The sequence below is a fragment of the Propithecus coquereli genome, unplaced genomic scaffold (genome assembly GCF_000956105.1).
Source record: "Propithecus coquereli isolate 6110/MARCELLA unplaced genomic scaffold, Pcoq_1.0 Scaffold216, whole genome shotgun sequence".
Lineage (NCBI taxonomy): Eukaryota > Metazoa > Chordata > Mammalia > Primates > Indriidae > Propithecus > Propithecus coquereli.
Genome location: NW_012146745.1, coordinates 2140271 through 2151586, shown reverse-complemented (window position 1 = coordinate 2151586; position 11316 = coordinate 2140271). Strand labels below are relative to the sequence as shown.

Below are 11316 nucleotides of genomic sequence, written 5' to 3'. Positions count from 1 at the left end.
GTTTATGTGTGTGTTAGTTTTTTATTGCTGTGTTATAATATCAGCACAAATACAGCTGATATTACACCAATGCACATTCATAGTGTCACAGTTTCTGAGGGTCAGGAGCCTAAGCAAGGCTTAGCCAGGTTCTCTGCAAGGCTTCAGGGAGATGTCAGCCAGGAATGGCTTCTCATTTGAAGCTTGACTCCGGGGGTCCACTTTCAAGTTCGCATGGCTGTTTGTGTTTGGTTCCAAAAGACCGTCAGGCCGGGAGCTTCAGTTTGTTTGCGGATGTTGCACAAATGCCAGCCCCTCTTCCTCGCCACTCAGCCCTCTCCACTGGGCAGCTCACACGTGACAGCTTATTCCTTGAAAGCCAACAGCCTCTGGACAAGAAAACCCTACAATCTTTTAAAAACACAGTCACGGAAGGGACATCTTGTCACCGTTGCCATATTCAGTTGGTCCACCTACACTCAAGTTGAAGGGATTACACAAGGGCATGGATTCCGGAAGGCAGGGATCCTGCCCACCGCAGTATGTTAGCTGGGCTAGGTGAATGTACGCACAGACATACACAGACCTTGGAATTATGAGCCTCTAACTACGTGTGTCTCATATCCTGATAGAGCCACACGCTATAGCCCTGTAGTTTCAACCTGCTAAATAGCTTGGGCCACAAGGGACAGTCAAGGAATTTTCATGCAGGCAAAACGCATGAGGAACATGAGCATGATTCCAACAGTAAGGCCTTCTCATAGAAATTCCCCATTCTTAGCAGGTGCATTATCTAAACAGCCCGCTACCAGAGAATGTCCTCTCAACTCTATTTTATTCTGATGTAACACATCCATTGTATGAATGCGGCCTGTCCAGATTTTATTAACAAGCCCATTTTCCATGATTCTTTAGTCTGCTTCAAAGCCACCTTCTCCATGACTAAACTGGAATTGTTGTACTATTCATCAAAATGAAATTTGCTCAGTAGTATCAATTTGTTTCCTAGAAAGTACAATTATAGTCATGCACTGCATAACGTTTTGGTCCATGAAGTGCTGCATCTATAATGGTGGTCCCGTAAGATTATATTACTGTATTTTTACTGAACCTTTTCCATGTTTACATACATAAACATTCACCATTGTCTTACAGTTGCCTACAGTGTTCAGCACTGTAACACGCTGTACAGGTTTGTAGCCCAGGAGCATAGACTATGCCACGTAGCCTAGGTGTGTAGCGGGCTTCACCATCTAGGTCTGTGTAAGTACACTCTGTGATGTTTGCATAATGATGAAATCACCTAATGACACATTTCTGAGACTATATCCCCATTGTTAAGCAATGCATGACTGTACATAAAAATGCAAAATAAAAGTTATGGTTATTGTTTAAACTATGTTCTGATTCTCTTCATAACGATGGATAATTGAGAGTTAGGAATTTTGGACTAGTAAAATGTGGTTATATATGTGTATGTATATGTGTGTGTATGTGTGTGTGTATGTGTGTGTTTCACTTTATTCAAGGCAATTTTTTGGAAAATGTTAATGTAATGTGCATTGAATTATAAAACTAATTTTAAAAATGACCATAGTTAAATGGTTATATCATTCAAAGGAGCATTGCTGTTATCATTTTAAAAGACTTTATTCTTTTAGAGGAGTTTTAGATTCACAGAAAAATTAAAAGGAAGGTACAGAAATTTCCCACATGCCCCCACCCCCAGGCATGCATAGCCACCCCTCTTATCAACATTCCAGAGTGGTACATTGGTTACCACTGATGAACCTACATTGACACATCATCATCACATTAAATTTACAGTTTATATTAGGGTTCGTTCTTGGTGTTGTACATTCATTGGTTTGGATAAATGTGTAGTGATATGTATCCACCGTTATAGTATCACACAGGGTGTTTTCACTGCCCTAAAATTCCTCTGTGTTCTGCTAATTCACCACCATCCTCCACACTCCTGCTGCCCCAAACCCCTGGCAACCACTGATCTTTTTATTGTCTCCATAATTTTGCCTTTTCCAGAATGTCAAATAGTTGAAATCGTATAGTATACGGTCTTTTCAGATTGGTTTCTTTCCCTTAGTGGTACATATTTAAGGTTATACCATGTCTTCTCATGGCTTGAAAGCTCATTTCTTTTTATAACTGACTAATATTCCATTGTCTGAATGTACAACAGTGTATTTCTCCATTTATCTATTGAAGGACATCTCGGTTGCTTCCAAGCTTTGGCAATTATGAATAAAGCTGCTATAAGTGTCCGTATTCAGGTTTTTGTGTGGACATAAATTTTTAACTTTTTTGAACAAATACCAAGGAATGTGATTGCTGGATCACATAGTTAAGAGTATGTTTAGCTTTGTAAGACAGTATTATTTTTAAGCAAAAAATAAATATTTTCATAAAGAGCAATCATACCTGGATTTTCTCCTCTTTTCTTCTCTTTCTTTCCTTTTCTCTTTCATCATAAATCTGTATTTTCCTATTTACTTAACGAAAACTAAGCATGAACACATAACATCTGAGTCAGGGAAAAACAATGAACCTACACATTGTGTTCTTATATGGTTCTATATTCAAGGCAACAACTTTTAAATTAAAATTTACCTTTTGCGTTAAAAACATTTACTATTATGCTATTATTATGGAGATTGGTTGGAGTTCAGCCTCTAAGTCTTGTATATTACTCATAAAGATGCACACATCCATATCCATAATTAGCATACCTGCCATGCTTCGCTAACATGCTTGTCTAAAGAAGAGGACTGAATAATTTTTAAAAATGAGTTATCAATGAATAATGCACATTTGGTTTGGTTTGGAATGTCTCAGGAATTACAAATAGAAACCTGCAAATTTATGTCAGTGTCTACTAGTTTAGTCACCTTCATTGTCTTTGTTAGCTTCTGTTCTTCAGGCTACTGTTTCCCAAAGAAGGATCTGCAAAAATAAATAATCCAGGGAGAAATATTAACAATTACCTATTACCAAGTAACTCACAATTTTCTCTTTGTAATTTATGAGCTTGGGCGACATGTATGGTTAACGCCATCTCAGGCTGACGCTCCCCAGCTACCGGGCCTCTTCCAATCCCCTCTCAATGGCACTTTTGTGCTTGTGACACAAAACTGTCCTTAGCATTAGAAAACTATTCTTGAAAAGGTGGATCTGCAGATGGAGGATGAGATATAGCCTAAAGCATTGAGTCAAATGCAGATGGTTTATGTGTCACCTTCTGCTGCTCATGGAGAGTTTACCCTAGACATGGGATTTGTGTTGGGAGTGGAGGGATATGGTAGAAAGGAAAGCAACTTTTCTACAGAACTTCATTCTGACTTTAATAATCCCCAGAGAATTTCTGGGAGGAAGTGGTTGTGTTTTTCATTTAGGTGATGTAGGAACTCAGGTGTGAAAATATTTCTTCTTAGATATACTATAGGTTACAGGAAGAGCTGGGGCCAGGTTGCAGGGCCTCTGAGCACCAGTCCAGGGGCAGGAAGCCAGAGCATAGCTCAGTACCTTGGCATTTCATCCTTCCTATAATCGGTGTCTGAGTCTGGTCTTGGTAATAGGATCATTCCATCTCTATTATCTGTCCTTCTGTTTCATGCTTCCTTATTCCTTGGAACCTTCACTGCTGCTGCTTTACCAATTCCTATTGTGCTTCAATTATTTGGAGCTCATATTTAGAATGCCAACTCTTTCCCCTCATTCTCCACCTGGATTGGGTCCCATTACCTTGCCTGGCCTCTCCTTTTGCTCCATCCTATGTAGACTCTTTAGATTACCTCCTTTTCGATAGCCTGAAGAAATGAATCGGCATGAAAAAAAATCAAACAACCCATTAAAAAATGGGCAAAGGACATGAACAGAAACTTTTCAAAAGAAGATAGAATGATGGCCAAAAAACATAAAAAAATGCTCAACATCTCTAATCATCAGGGAAATGCAAATCAAAACCACGGTGAGATATCACTTAACTCCAGTGAGAATGGCTTTTATCAAAAAGCCCCCAAAAAATAAATATTGGCGTGGATGCAGAGAGATAGGAACACTCATACACTGCTGGTGGGACTGCAAACTAGTGCAACCTCTGTGGAAAGTAATATGGAGACACCTAAAGAGCTACAAGTAGAACTACCATTTGATCCAGCAATCCCATTACTGGGCATCTACCCAAAGGAACAAAAGACATTCTGTAATAAAGACACCTGCACTCAAATGTTTACAGCAGCACAATTTATAATTGCAAAGATGTGGAAATAACCCAGGTGCCCATCAATACATGAGTGAATTAATAAAATGTGGTATATGTATACCATAGAGTTCTACTCAGGCACAAAAAACAATGATGAACTAATACCTCTTGTAGTATCTTGAATGGAGCTGGAGCCCATTCTCCTATGTGAACTATCACAAGAATGGAAAAACAAGCACCACATATACTCACCATCAAATTGGTACTAACTGAAATGCAACCTAGTGTAGGCATCTGGAAGTTTGGGGGAACATGAGAAGTAGAAAAGAGGAATCAGTGAAAAATGTCACCTACATCCCAATTTTGCTCAGGTCTGGCCCTGTCGGTACAGTCTGTATTCGTGGCAGCTGGTGGGGAAAGCACAGAAAATAAAAACAAACCAATATTTCCAGGGTTCGGTCACTTTGCCAGCCTGCCAAGGATACAGACGCTGTTGACGGACTTGACCATAAGCTCTGGTTGGAATGCCTCTCAGGCCACGTCTGGCTGTGTGTGCAGCCAAGCCGTGGAGGCAGAGGAAGTCTGGTGATGGGAGAGGCAGCAAGCCCAGTGTCCAGACCCCTGCCTCTCACTTTCGGTTGCATCGTTTAGTCTCAACACAAGATTTTAGTACAGTCCCTTCCCTTCTTTGGCCATTAATTTCTCCATCAGCAAATGAGACACTGATGTTGCGAGGCTCTAAGGTATTAGGGAGAGCAAAAGGACAGAAGGCAATAATATTCCAAATCTGATGTCAAACAAGGACTGGCAAAGTCTGGGATTAGGAGACGAGAGCAACAATGTGAAGCTTCTGCTTGGGAGTCCAGAAACTTCTAAGGAAAGGAAGCCCAGGAAGGGGAGGGAGAGGGAGCGTCCCAAGGAGGCCCTGCACATGATTTTCGTTCTACTCACTTCTGCATGTGAATTTAAGACCCATTCAAGGTGCTGGATTGCAAATCCTCAAGACCTGTATTTACCCGTAGTTTATGTCTAGCCCACAGAGAAGCCGAGCTACCCTGTCTTCCTGCCTTGTAGGTACTGTTCTAGGAGTGACACGGTTGGAAGCTCATGCCCATTAAACTTCATTGCAGGACCGTGTTGTTCCTCCCTAACTCCTCATGTTTCACAATTCCCCAGGCTCAGCCTATGAATGTGGCAGGGGAAGTGATTCCCAAATTAATAGTTTGATTGCTATGCAGAGAAGGATAGCTGGCAGGGAGGGAGTCAACAACGCAGTCATTTGGAGGGCTCCAGTGACCATTCCTCATTAGGAAAGGCCCCACATGGAGAAGGTTACTGCCTTTGCAAATGGTTTGGTGCAGGGGACAGTATATACAGTTGACTTTTGAACAACATCGGGGTCAGGGGCACTGACACCCCTGCACAAATGGAAATTCATGTATAACTTTTGAACCCCACAAAACTTAACTACTAATAGGCTACTGTTGACTGGAAGTCTGGAAGCCTTACCAATAACATAGAGAGCCAATTAACACATATTTTGTAGATATATTATATACTGTATTCCTACGGTAAAGTAAGCTAGAGAAAAGAAGGTGTTATTAAGAATATCATGAGGAAGAGAAAATATATTCGCTATTCATTAAGTGGAAGTGGATCATTATGAAGGTCTTCATCCTCATCATCTTCACATTGAGTAGGCTAGGGAGGGGGGAGAAGAGGAGGGATTAGTCTTACTATCTCAGGGGTAGCAAAGGCAGAAGAAAACCCACGTGGAAGCAGACCTGCACAGGTCAAACCTGTGTTGTTCAAGAGCCAACTGTGTGTGTGCGTACTTGTTGCTTCCAATGGGTGATTCCGATTCCCTGGGCAAGTGCTAGGAAGCACATTCTCTGTGTATTAGTCAGCAACTGAATTGCTTTGGCTCTTTTTTTGGTATGCCACATATTTTATAATCTATATTAAAATAATGGATTCTGAAACTTGGTGAGACAAGGCTTTTGAAAGGGAGCACTTTTGGCTGTGTGATGTAAATCTGTTTCTCTTTAGAAGGACAGGGGGCATTTGGACGGGACTTCTAGCATTGCAGCCAGGCATGGTATAAATGTGCCCAGAATTAGAAATGAGTGAAGCCCGTCACCCAGTACTGGGCCACCAGAGTCCACTTCTCGACTTATGAACAGGTCACATTCAAGAAGAGATGAACATGTCCTGACAGGTCTATTCTGAAGAGCCAAACTCTGTGCTGAAGCTTAAATAAAGGGACAGGGAAACCTCTCCTTTCCTGGGATATAGAAATGAAAGGATGAGTCTGCTTCATGCAATAATTCACCATTTCTTTTTCATGTGAGGGAAGAATCAGAATTACTGCTAAGCTTCCTCTGTTTCCCTTGGATGAGAATCTTCAGAGCAGAAGAACTTGAATTAATTTTCCCTTCCCAGCAGGTATGTTTCTTCAGTAAAATAACTCACAGTACCAGCATTGGTCTACCCAAGAAGGCCAGAAATGCACTGAGCATTTAGCCTGATTCATGTCCTGCAAAGCAGAGATGAAGCCAGGGTGCAGAGGAGGTAGAACGGAGAGCCGGAATGGAGACTTGTTTTCCTTTGTGTTGGTTTGGAGAAACAGCAAAGCTCTCTAAGAATGAATGCTATTATCGCTGTCACATTTGGTTTTGCAGTTGATGGTGGGAAGATTAATGAGGACTCTGTCTCGCCCAGTCCAGTCTACATTCTGTACATCCTACTGGAACCTGCTGCCAAATCCAGAGCATGCATTCCTTCTCAGCCCACACCCTCTTATTTCAACAAGAATCGATAAAACAGAGTAGGGAAAAACAGAAATCAGATCCTCTTTTACTATTTAACTGTAAAGAGCTGTTTCTAGAGGGACCACTGGGATTGCTATTTAGTCAATGGTGGCACTTCTTGGATGAATGAGTTGCAGTATTTTGTTTAACTAAACAACTGAAAAGTTGGGACATTAAGCAAAAAAAAAAAAAATTACACTGGGCAAGAAAGATTATGAGAAACTCTTTCTTGGGTTCTCTACCACATCCTGCCTATTCATGGGTTTTCTGTACTCCCACCCCAATACCACCAGCACCTCATCTGGGAAACTCAATACCATGTTAAAGCTGAAAGGGCCCTTTGATAGAACCCAGTTCAACCCTGTCATTTTACAAATTTGCAGACAGAGGGCCAGGATGGTTAAGCGACTTGCCCAAGGTCCTAGAGGTCAACAGGGGCAAGTCAAGACCAGAACTCAGGTTATGTGGCCTTGGTCTATTGCTTTCTCCATTACACCATGCTATTTCTTGAAAAGCTTGGTGCAGATGCCAGTTTCTACTAAACAAATCTAGATTCTAGAAAAAGTTGCAGTCAGACTTTTCCAAATGCCAGAGGGAGGGTAGGATATTAACTTTAGAAAAGTTCGTGAATTGATATCACCCTGATTTTAAGTCTTGGCCAAAGCTCAATTAATTGCTTCTTTGTTATTACATTACAATCTTATTGTTGTAGGAAGTTCTGGAATATCCCATCACATGTTTGTCTTGGCTCAGTTTTCTCACCTCTAATATGAGAATTGGCATTGAATTATCTTTAAGTTCTATTTTAGTTTTAATAAGCTCTGGTTGCTCTAAGGCTGTTGTTAAGTATTTCCTCCTCCTGGCCTCCTGTTACAATTAGGATATGGAGTCTTCACCCTATAATCATCCACCAATTCTTACATGGGAGAAACTAGGGTTTCATAACTGATTCTGCTTCTCATTGACTCTGGAACATTGTTTTTGCCTCCCGAAGTTCTTCCAGGGTGGCTCAAACCCTCGGGGCACCCTTGCACCAAAGCTTCAGGGCAGCTCTAGGCAGAGCAGCAGGGCTTAACTTATTTGTGAAGAACTACCCAGCTTCTCAAATGTGGACTGGGCTGGAAGCTATGCCAATGTCTCAATAGTGGCCTCAAGAAACAGATAACTAAAAGAGATGCCTGACTTGGCATCCTCTGGGGGACAGTTCTTGACATGTTTGCAGAGACGGGTGTCTGTTTTCTGGTATTAGCCTTCCTAACAAGGTATCAGCCTTGTTCCTAACTAACCACTGAAAGATGTAGGAAGACTTTGGGAACCTGCCCCTAAGTCTACACTCAGATATAGATGTTGACTCTTTTCAATATAGAATTCTCTAAATGTGCTAGTTAGAATTTAAGAGATCCACACATACTAAATTTTATTCAGTTCCTGGTGGTAGGGGAAATGATGTTTTTAGCCACGTTTTGAGATTGCTACCTTTCCCTGTGTTCTCGCTGTGAACACTTGGAGAAAACTTTCCAGAACATCTCTTTTGCCTTTCCAAATTCTATTCATTCATTGAGGTCAAATCAAATCCAATGATAAAATTTTCTCTGAAACAGCCATGAATTTATGATCAGTAACACATGATTTAATTATTTTTCTCTCTTCAGCTATATCGAAAGCTTCATTGGAATAGGAAAAATGTCTTATGCCTTTGATCTTCCTTGTGACTTCTACGTGATAATTTGTATTTAATAGAGTAAAACATAATGAGGAAGCAGTGGGACTAGTTTCTGGGGAATCTGCAGCCCCAAGGCCACATGTGGCCCTCCAGATCCCCAAGTGTGGCCCCTTGACCAAGTCCAAACTTCACAGAACAAATCCCTTTATTATAAGGATTTGTTCTGTAAAATTTGGATTTGGTCAAAAGGCCGCACTCAAAGATCCAGAAGGCCACATGTGGCCCCGAGGCTGCAGGTTCCCCAGCCCTTCTTGGTCTATAAAGTTTTCTTGGTCTATAAAAAGATAAAATGTATCTTTCAGGTTACATATATCCAGATCTTTATGCGGGCTGGGTTTCACTCCTATGGAGCATCAAGAACTTTGAAACTTAAAAGCATCACAGATGCTAAGTTCCCACTGCAGGCTTCCAGAATCAAAATCCCCAGGGGATATAGCACAGGCATTTATATATTTTTTAAACTCGCTGAGCGAGTCTAGTGCACAGCTGTGGCTAAGAAAGCCTGCCTCGTGGAATATGAGGGCCACTGTTTCATGGAACTGTGCCAATGCAGGCCCCACTCACATACCCCATCGTCAAAGGAAAAACACCCATCATCACTGCACGACGGTGCCAGGATCGTGCCTGGGTCCCCACAAGCAGGTTCTGTGCAAGAAGAGAATAACCGAGGGTTAACATGCTTTTGAACAGAGATTCCTCGGTTGAAAACAGTTTTTAAAACCCTCCACACAGTGACGCTGGGAGTGAAGACGAGAAGAAAGAGAGCAGAGGCTTTTAAGAGAAGTGGAAGGGCACAGAGCCAAGCTGGAATCACGGGTGGGTGGCCGTCTCCACAGCGGGATTTCTCAGGACCTACGGACTTAAAATGCCCTCATGGAAGACTCAGCCCTTTGGCTTAAAACTTCATCTCTTGTTCAAACGGAAATACCTGTGAATCACATCGGACGGGGTTCATCGTTTTTTACCTGAGAACACACTGTGATGGGTTGGGGAAAGAGCTGGAAACACGGATGGAAGGTAAGTAGGTGTTGCCAAAGGAGGAGACAGACTTGACCACGCATCTCGCAACAGCGGCAGCTGGATGAGTATTGCCACTTTGATTTGCTATCATTTAAAAGAAAACTGCTCGAAACTAAGATGAACTATTAGATACGCTATACTTTTCGTCTGCCTGCCCTGCTGAGGAGCTCGCCCCAGCCTTTGCCGCTAGCTCCCGCATCAGGAAGACAGCAAGAGGAAAGCAAGCTCGTCCTCTGGGAGATGGCCCGGTGGTCTGGGCTGGCCCTGGGCTCTCCGCTCCAGCCTGAGGATTTTCCTCTGACTCGCTGGGTGGCCTCCAGCCAGTCTCCAAGCAGCTTTAGTTTCCTTGTATGTCAAACCAAGACAAATACCTCACTTCCCACCTCTCTGGGGCATTGTAAGGCTTCGCTTCTGCCACTTTCAGTAACACGTGTCCAAAGACCATAGAAGAAAGCTTTTGAGGCGTTTCGAGATGAATTCTTTTTACTATTAGCATTATCGTGGTATTGGTGCTTAGGCAGCATTAGGTAGAGAGGAGCATAAACAGGGAGGCCGGCAGGTGGCAAACACAGCACCCTCACTCCGAGGGGCAGTGTTCGTAGTGGAAGAGAAGCACAAAGGGGGCTTGGGGTCGGGGTGCGAGGGAGAGAAGTCTGCAATTGGTACCAGATGCCATCACAAGCTAACGACCTGACAAACTTTGTCCTCATAAAACAAATTCCTTAAAAAGGAAGCAAATGGAAATATAAGCTAGTGAAAGAATTTGCAGCAGCTGCCCTGAAACCATTTCTCACTCCATAAACAGGTCTGGGCTTGGCCTTTTTTTTTTTTTCTTTTTCGGTCTTGGTCTTATTTCACGCCACTTTCCCTCTTGCGTGCTCCCCCGTCTCACTCTCCCGCCCTTGCTGCCAGTGCTGGACGGGCCTCTCCCGGTGGCAGTCCCGGCAGTGGTCACTCGTGGAACCCCACCTTGATGGAGGGAGGGTCATTCGGAGTATTCGTTTTGTGTCTTGTCTCAGCACCTATTTGTCCTCCGTGGCGGAGTCACTCAAAAACAGCACGTGCTCTTCCACATTAATGTCTTCGCGATAAATGACATGAACCAGAGTGATCATGACTCCCTGTCTTCCAGTACTTCCCGCCCAGCGTGCTGGAGAAGGAACATCTAGGGCATGCAGCCTCTATGGAGCTTGGAGCTCTTTAGCATTACGAATGAGGCATTCTGATCTCATCCCGTAATGGACGGTCGGGTTTCAGCTCCCATCTCCAGATACATGGAATAAATACTCAGAAGGAAAGATTCATTTTCTATGTTGCACAACCAATTATCAGGATTGGATTTGGGGAATCTATGCTGACCCCTTAACAGCCCCCAACTTATGTATCTCTCCCTTCACCAGGCCCCATGATGGATACCGCGTCACCACAGGGAATAACCAGGGTTAAGGGAGTAAACAGGTTTCCTTCACACCACTCACCTCTAATCCCCCCAGCCCTTTCCTACCAAGCGTAGATAAAATAAATGACAGTATCACTGGCATATGATTTCAATCCCATGGTTGTAA

General features: G+C 42.8%; 1 protein-coding gene across 1 annotated transcript in view; it reads left to right on the top strand.

Annotated features, from left to right (window-relative positions):
* The window catches only part of PAPPA2 (pappalysin 2), a 288939-nt gene that overhangs the window by 196984 nt on the left and 80639 nt on the right, over window positions 1–11316 (top strand). The gene's annotated exons all lie outside the window — the stretch shown is intronic.